Below are 8,949 nucleotides of genomic sequence, written 5' to 3' on the forward strand. Positions count from 1 at the left end.
AGGTCTCATCTCACTGTTTCGTTGCTCAATGTATCTTTTTTGAAGTTTTTCAAATCTGCTAATGGTATCTATAACTTTCTGCTCTCTTTGCTCAGTTGCCAATAGGCATGACAATAGGTCATTATAGGTGGTGAAACCCTTAGCCTTATGTGATAACAACAAATCCTTTGGATGGAATGTGGGATATGTTTTATATAGTAAATCCTCATTTGTTACCACTTCACCACATAGTTCAAGACTATAGGTGATTTTTATCAGAGCAAAATTATATTCGTCCACGGATTCCAAATCATGGAACGTGAGAATCTTCCATTCATTCATGGCTTTTCGCCATAATGCCATTGAGTATTTGGAATTTAGTTTTGTCCAAAGGTCACAAGGATCCTCAATATTTAAGTACTGATCTCTCAGATCCTCAGTGAGATGATAGCTCATAATTGTTATGGCTCTATGCTTTTCACTTTCAATTTCATTATTGCCATCAATGATACATTTCCCGAGTCCTCTAGACTTCAGGGCAACTGAAGTGTTCATTACCTATTCTAGATATTTATCTCCAGAGAGATTTAGGGCAGCATAATCCAAAGGCTCAAATTTCGACATCTGAAACATATTATTAATCAGTTCAAGATGCAACCGAGTCAATAAAATCAATGCATACGGTTTCACAAGTCTCTCGAGCAAACAATTAACTACTCGACCATGGTGCGAGAAAAACAAGTATGCGAGGTCTATATGATGCTTTAGGCCACATGACCTTATTAAATTGTGATGCAACAACCCTAGAGGTCGGATTTTATATTTGAATGCAATCAAAGCATCAATCATAACAACAATCATATTCAGGCCGATTTTTAATCAATGTGAGACCAGGTCAATAATTCTTATGTTTTACTTTTCTTAAAACATTTAGTATGATCAAGCAATCAGAAGAATAATGCAAGTATCATCAGATCATATTAGGGTTTGAAGGCTCATTTTTTCGGTTAGATTTTATCAATATCAAGCTTTACAAAAGAATTAAATCAGATGAATCAGTCAATTTTAGCAATTCTCTAGCAATCCTAACAGTAAAAGGAAATTTTCCAGTTCAGGAAAAAGGAAATTTTCCAGTTCAGGAAAAAAGAAATTTCAGGAAAAATGAAATTTTCTACTATTAGCAAAAAAGAAATTCACAATTCTGGATACATTATGGTTTTAATCAAAACTAGCAATTTTCCTAATCAGTTCATTCGATATTCAAACAATTAATCACAATATAGAAACTTGTTTATCAATCGATTTATGCAAAAAAGGAAAATTAGGTTTTCAGCAATTTAACAATTTTAAGATCAAATTCGATTCTAAACAGTTCTATTTACTCAAACAATCATCAAAGATAATTCAAGGTTTTTATCTAGCAACCTAAACCTCAGATACATCAAAATTAATCAATCAAAACAGTCGGATCAATTTAGGTTTTTTGATATTTCAGATTTTCAAAACATCATAAAGGAAACGGATCATATAATTTAGATTTAGGGTTTCAATGCTCTTACTGATCAATCAATGTTCTAGCAACCCTAACAGCCATTGATCTATCAACTTAACAGGAAAACAATCTAACCAAAACTTAGTTCCATATGTTAGGGTTTCTATTATCCTAGATTAGGGTTCTTCAAATTTTAATGGTTCAGATCTTTATCAATCAACCAAATTCAGTGTAGGTTCTTTTAAGTTTCGAGTTTTACCTTTAGAAACTTATGGAGTGTATATTTGGACCACCAAAGAGAGAAGGAGGCCGCGAGCTGATCGTTCTTCGAGTCGGGTCGCGGACGGGCTGCTTTCTTGGTCGGATCACGAACAGGGAAGAAGGAGAACGTCTGGTTTACTTGATCACGTCTAGAAAGAACTAATGTAGCAGAGCGTGACGGCGCGTCAGTGATCGGATCGACAAGCGGTTTGCAGCGTCTGATTCGTCTCGGCGAGAGCTTCAATTTGATATATTGCTCGTCGTCTGGGTCCTCACGGTTTGGGAGAACGATCTCTTTTAAGTTCAGCCGGAATTAGGGTTTTGTGATATTCGGCTGAGTTTAAGGAATTTCGTGGGGGCTTAGGGTTAGAGGCTATCGTACTGATAATGTGTTATAAAAGAGATGATGTGTAAGCTTATTATTACTCATGACCAGAGGTCTATATTTATACAAGTATTAGACCATCTTATTTAGACCGTCATAAGAGAAAAGGAAATCCTATTCCTAATAGGAATAGGAAATAGTACTTATCCTAAATACATATGGAAAAGGATAAACATCAAGTATAGATAAATGTAAACTCTCATTAGCATAAGTCATTAGCGAATGGACCGGATGGATAGCTGATGGGTCGGACGGTTTGGGTCTGATATGGGTCGATCACCCATTGGTTTATAACACAAACGTTATTTTCTAAGTAATAAAGGTTTTTCAACAATATTTATTTTCTAAACTAATAAAAATGGACCGTATCATCCACTATGTTCATTACAATATATGGAAATTAGGCTTTAGTTATCTTTTCATGGACCAAGCCCAAAAAGAGTCAAACAGATTACTCCGGGAAACTCAAGAAGTGATGTAAAAACCTAACTAATGATTTGTTTAAAAAAAAAGATTTTAGACAAAAATCAGTAAGTTTCGTGTTTCATCTTCTCTCCAAAGTGTTTCAGCTTCTCTCCACCGACAGAGCAAACAAAACAAAGGGAGCTAAAAAAATTGTTTCCGTGTTTATGATCGATTATCAGAATTTCTTAAGTCAACCACTTCAACTTCATCAAGGTCAGATTCGTATACGGTATACGTTAGCGATGGTATATTGGGTTGTGGTATAGGATATAAGATACTTGGTGAGTAAGTTAGTTGATATATGTTGTTTAGATAAGCAGAGTATATCTCGGATAAGAGAAGATCTATTATGTTGAGATCACATTGTATCGAGTATATATGTACATTCTACGTGATCAATAAGACTCAGAACATTCTCAATCCTTTCTTCCTTAGTTTACATGGTATCAGAGTCAGTCTAAAAAAAAAAAAAAAGAAGATCCTTCGTAAGGAAACGTTGAGAACAAAATCATGTCTAAAGATATTGTCAAATCCGCAAGTAGCGAACCCGACCGTATGTCGCCGTACTTCCTCGCCCCGTCAGATAACCCAGGAGTAACCATCTCCCCAGTCTTGTTGACTGGAGAGAATTATGGTGAGTGGTCGTCGGAATTGGAAAACGCGCTCCGTGCGAAGCGCAAGTTCGGTTTCATTGACGGTACACTGAAAATGCTGAGTGAGACTGAACAGCCAGTTGAAGCAGAGATGTGGAAGACGGTGAATTCCATGATCGTTAGATAGATGAGAGCGTCCATATCACATGCGGTCAGATCTACCGTGACGTTCACGCCTGATGCTTACAAGATGTGGAGTGATCTGAAGAAGAAATTCTCGGTTGGTAACACAGTGCGTGTGCACCAACTGAGAACTGAATTGTCGGCGTGCAAACAAGGTGGTTCCTCTGTCATGGACTACTTTGGCCGACTTGTTCTGAAGTGGGAAGAGCTCCTCAACTACAAGCCTCTTCCTAAGTGTACGTGCGGAGCTTCCGAAAAGATTGTCGCAGAATATGAGGAAGAGAAGGTGCACACATTCCTGATGGGACTTGACGATGCGCGCTTTGGTAACGTGTGCACTAACATCATCGGAATGGAGCCATTACCTGATCTCGATTCAGTGTATCAGAGAGTGGTGAGGGAGGAGAGACGTCTCTCATCTTCTCGCGCTGAAACGAAGCAAGACGCGGTAGGTTTCTTGTCGCAAGCAGAAGCTAGCTCTACGGAGAATGCGACGATGAATGGTTTGGTTGCAGCAGTCGCTCGCAATCGTGGAGGTTTAGTGGTTTGCTCTCACTGTGGGCGTTCTGGGCATGACAAGAAGGAATGCTGACAACTTGTTGGTTTTCCGGACTGGTGGACAGAACGTAATCAAGGAGGAGGTCGAGGGAAAGGAAGAGGACGAGGTCGTAGTCAGCAGCCTCGCTCTAACGTGGCTCAAGCAGCAACAGGGTCTGGAGTTCCGGGCCTATCAGCTGAGCAGTGGGCATCATTGGCTGCGCTACTTGAGCAACAAAAACCGACACCTATTCCCGACAAGCTAAACGGTAAGAGACAAACGGGTGAAGTGATTCTTGACACCGGAGCATCTCATCACATGACCGGTGATCTTGGTCTTCTTACCGATACAATGGACATGGTATACTGTCCTGTTAGCTTTGTCGATGGTAGCCAAGTAAAGGCATCCAAGAGCGGTTTATTGCGACTTTCTGATAAGCTTACATTAAGAAACGTTTTGTTTGTTCCTAACTTGAACTGCACGTTGCTATCAGTCGCTAAACTGCTCAAGCAGACTGATTGTCTTGCTGTGTTTACTGACACTCTTTGTATGTTGCAGGACCGTTTTACGAGGACCCTGATTGGAGCCCGTGAAGAACGAGGTGGAGTTTATGTTTATCGGGATGTTACTTTGGCACGAGGTCACAGAGTTAAAGCTGCTGAAGACAAGACACTGTGGCATCGGAGATTAGGGCATCCTGCCTTTGGTGTTTTAGGACATTTGCCTTTTGTTTCTGGTGTTTTAGACAATAAGGAAAATTTTGGTGGTTGTGATATTTGTTTTAAATCCAAACAAACCCGTGGGGTGTTTTCTGAAAGTTTCAATAAAGCCTCTGTTGCATTTGAGTTAATACATGTCGATCTTTGGGGTCCTTACCGTGAGCCATCTTCTTGTGGTGCCGTTTATTTTCTTACCATTGTAGACGATTACTCCAGAGCAGTCTGGATCCATCTGCTTCTTGAGAAATCAGAGGTTAAGACGATCTTGCCAAACTTCTGCGCATTGGTCCAAAGACAGTTCCGGAAGTCTGTTCAGAAGGTTAGGAGTAATAACGGGACTGAGTTCATGTGTCTCTCAAAGTACTTCTCAGCAAACGGTATCATTCACCAAACGTCGTGTGTGTCCACCCCACAACAGAACGGTAGGGTCGAACGTAAACATCGTCATATACTAAATGTCTCGCGATCATTGATCTTTCAAGCAAATCTTCCTATCAAATTTTGGGGAGAATGTGTCCTTGCCGCAGCACATGTGATTAACAGGACACCATCTAGTTTACTACACGGAAAAACGCCTTACGAGTGCTTGTACGGCATGTCTCCATCGTACGATGAGATCAAGGTTTTCGGGTGCTTGTGCTTTTCTCACAGGGCTTCTCGTGACAAGACAAGTTCAAAGAGAGAAGTAGAAGGTGCGCCTTCGTGGGACATCCTTTTGGGAAACGAGGTTGGAAGCTGTATGACTTGGAAAGTCACGAGTTCTTTGTCTCTCGAGATGTAGTATTCAATGATGATTCTTTCCCATTCGATATGGATACTGATGTCTCCTCTAGCGACCCTGGTCCGTCAGTTCCTCATGGTATGGGGGAGATATACTGTGAAACCCCGGCTGTGGAGTTAAGGGGGAGTGATAGTGATGTTGTTATAGCTCCCGAAGTTGAACCTCCCGAAGAATCAGTGACTGAGACATAAATTAAAGCAGATGAAGCAGTGGTGACTGATGTTAGCGATGGTTCTCAAGAGGAACAGCTAGGGAGAGGACATCGAGTCTCCAAACCCTCTGTCAGGCTTAAAGACTACGTTGCATATAACTCACAATGTCTTGATAAACATAACGCCACTCTCGTTCCACCAGCCACTCCATCAAGGTCTTCGACGGTTCAAGGTACGTCTTCATATCCTATCTCAGCGTATGTCACCGATGCACTGTTCTCTGAGAAACATCAAGTGTTCCTTGCAGCTATATCTTCAGAAAGAGAGCCACGAAACTTCAAAGAAGCAATGTTAGACCCACGCTTTAGAGAGACAATGTCGGCTGAAGTAGTAGCTCTTGAAGAACAAAGGACATAGGATGTGACAAGCTTGCCCAAGGGAAAGAAGGCACTAGCTTGTATGTGGATCTATAAGTACAAGTATAACGCCGATGGTACGGTAGAAAGACCCAAAGCCAGGCTAGTCGTGTGTGGAAACAAGCAAGTAGAAGGACATGATTATGATGAGACCTTTGCGCCTGTAGCAAAGTTAACCACGGTTCGTACGTTGCTAGAAGTAGCCGCTGTAAAGAACTGGGAGGTGCACCAGATGGATGTGCATAACGCCTTTCTACATGGAGACCTTGAAGAAGAGGTGTACATGAAAATGCCTCCTGGGTTCCAAAAGGGTGAAGAGGGCAAGGTGTGCCGCTTGAGAAAGTCCATGTACGGACTGAAACAAGCTCCATGTTGCTGGTTCACGAAGCTGACGAGTCCATTGAAGAAATTTGGCTTCAAGCAATCCTACTCCGACTACTCACTCTTCACTTACATTAAAGGAGACAGATCGCTGCGTGTTCTTGTTTATGTGGATAACTTGATCATAGCTGGTAATGATTTGAAGACAGTGACGAAGTTCAACGACTACCTGAGCGATTGCTTCAAGATGAAAGACTTGGGAAAAGCAAAATATTTTCTTGGTATTGAGATTGCAAGAGGACCGCAAGGGATGTTCTTGACTCAGAGGAAATATGCATTAGATATAGTTGCTGAGGCAGGCCTGCTCGGTTGCAAGCCAACATCTACACCAATGGAACAGAATCACAAGCTCCTGTCAGATAAAGGAGCGTTCTATAAGAATCCAGCAAGGTATCGACGTTTTGTCGGTAAACTTGTTTATCTGGTCATAACGAGGCCGGAGTTAAGCTATGCGGTTCATGTAGTCTCGCAGGTCATGCAACATCCGAGAGAAGCGCACTGGGATGCAGTAGTTCGAGTAATACGATATCTGAAGGGGACTCCTGGGCAAGGCATTATGCTGAAAGCCGTGAGTGACCTGCGTCTTCGTGTGTTCTGCGATGCAGATTGGGCGGCTTGTCCAAGGTCTCGACGTTCACTATCTTCTTTCATCGTGCTGTTGGGTAACTCTCCTATCTCCTGGAAGACAAAGAAACAAGATACGGTGTCTCATTCCTCGGCTGAAGCGGAGTACAGGTCCATGGCAGTGGCGTTACGAGAGCTTAAATGGCTCAAGCGACTTCTGAGGGACTTGGGTGTTGAGCACTCTTCGCCAATGCAAATGTTCTGTGACAGCAAGTTGGCGTTGTATATCGCAGCAAATCATGTGTTTCATGAGCGTACGAAACACATCGAGGCTGACTGTCATAGTGTTAGAGATGCAGTCCAAGACAAGTCGATTGTGACGCGGCACGTACGTACAACAGAGCAGCTAGCAGACATCATGACCAAGGCATTGGGAGCGCCTGTTTTTCACTATCTTCTGTTCAAGTTGGGCGTTGAAAACCTTCATGCACCAACTTGAGGGGGAGTGTTAGCGATGGTATATTGGGTTAAGGCAAACCAGTTGTGGTATAGGATATAAGATACTTGGTGAGTAAGTTAGTTGATATATGTTGTTTAGATAAGCACGAGTATATCTCGGATAAGAGAAGATCTATTATGTGAGATCACATTGTATCGAGTATATATGTACATTCTACATGATCAATAAGACTCAGAACATTCTCAACCGTTTCTTCCTTAGTTTACAGTATACCTATTGCTTTTAGATGAATGGTTTATGTCATGCAACCCTCTCAAATCTTAGAGTTTTGATAAGGTTATTTTTATAAACCAACTCGTTTATATAAAAAATTTATGCTAATATAGTAGAATTGCATGATTAAGAATCCTACTGAAATTGTTTTGGTTTCGTATCTTCTTAACAGAACCTAACTATAATTTGTTCAGAGTCAAAGATCTGTATTAAATTCGCCGGTATATACATAGGGAGTTTTTGTCTTCATTATGCAATGCATCGATGTTATTGGAGGAGGATACAATTTCTCATCGATTGTACCTCATAAAACAGGTTATGATTATTAGCTTCTATCTTGTTTTCTTTTGTTTTAAGCAATACTTATACAACAAAACATCTAAAAGTCTAGTAAATAGTATTTCAGAATCTAGGAAGGGTCGAATTGTTGGACTGTAGAGTTATGAAACAAAAACATAAACTGTATGAAAATTTGAATTAATTTTCTTGTTATCGTTATGTTTCTTTTGATCTATAAAATTTTGTCCTCATCTTATTTATTGTGTGAAAATTAGTTAGCTTAGATCAATACCAGTGAAGTAAAATCTCGGACATGGTTTACTGCATTCGTTTGTATTGATTTGTTTTGTGTGTTTACTTAACAGGGATCACTAATGTTACAAAAAAGATTTAAGGACTGTCTCCTGACCTCCATGGATTTCATATTCACTATTTTGGTGGTATTTTAAGTGGCTGCAACTCTACTTGTTCGTCTTTAAACTCTCTGTGTTTATCACTGCTTACCTATATATGAAGAATTCACTTGTCGGTTGTGCTTAAGTCTTATAATCTTGTTTCTCTTAGAGAATTATATGGTTCTATATCTGCAACATATGTGAAAAGAGTAATCTCGGTTGACCTTTGATGTAGGTGTAGTTCAATATTTAGACTGAATATCTATATATCTATATATCTATAAATATGTTTGCTTCTCTCCTATGCTGCCACCTAGGATGCCACGTCAGAAAGTCATGCGTTCTGGAGCTGACACGTGTTCAGAGAAGTAAAACTCAGCGTTTCATTTAATCGAGTTATGTTTCGTTTGTTCACATGTTAATGGGCTTCTAAACATTTAATTGGCCCAACGGAGAGAGGTTGTCTTCCCCGATGGCATGACCAAAAATTAAGGCTCGTGTCCTATTCGATCTACACCAGCTATGGAGGAGATATGATGAATTGAGTGAATCAAATCGACGGGTGTTCAAAAAAAAAGTGAATCAAATCGACGTGAAAACCTCTGTGCCAAGCTTTAATTGCGTCTTTTCGTC

General features: G+C 40.5%; 1 long non-coding RNA gene across 1 annotated transcript; it reads left to right on the forward strand.

Moving 5' to 3' along the window:
* The first annotated feature begins 2,671 nt into the window (after positions 1–2,671).
* On the forward strand, positions 2,672–8,461 carry LOC106303145. The gene is made up of 3 exons (XR_001262471.1): positions 2,672–2,795; positions 7,815–7,957; positions 8,287–8,461. It is a non-coding gene; the product is annotated as an uncharacterized LOC106303145 (long non-coding RNA).
* The last annotated feature ends 488 nt before the right edge of the window (positions 8,462–8,949 follow it).

This window comes from Brassica oleracea, chromosome C1 (assembly GCF_000695525.1).
Source record: "Brassica oleracea var. oleracea cultivar TO1000 chromosome C1, BOL, whole genome shotgun sequence".
Taxonomy (NCBI): Eukaryota; Viridiplantae; Streptophyta; class Magnoliopsida; order Brassicales; family Brassicaceae; genus Brassica; species Brassica oleracea.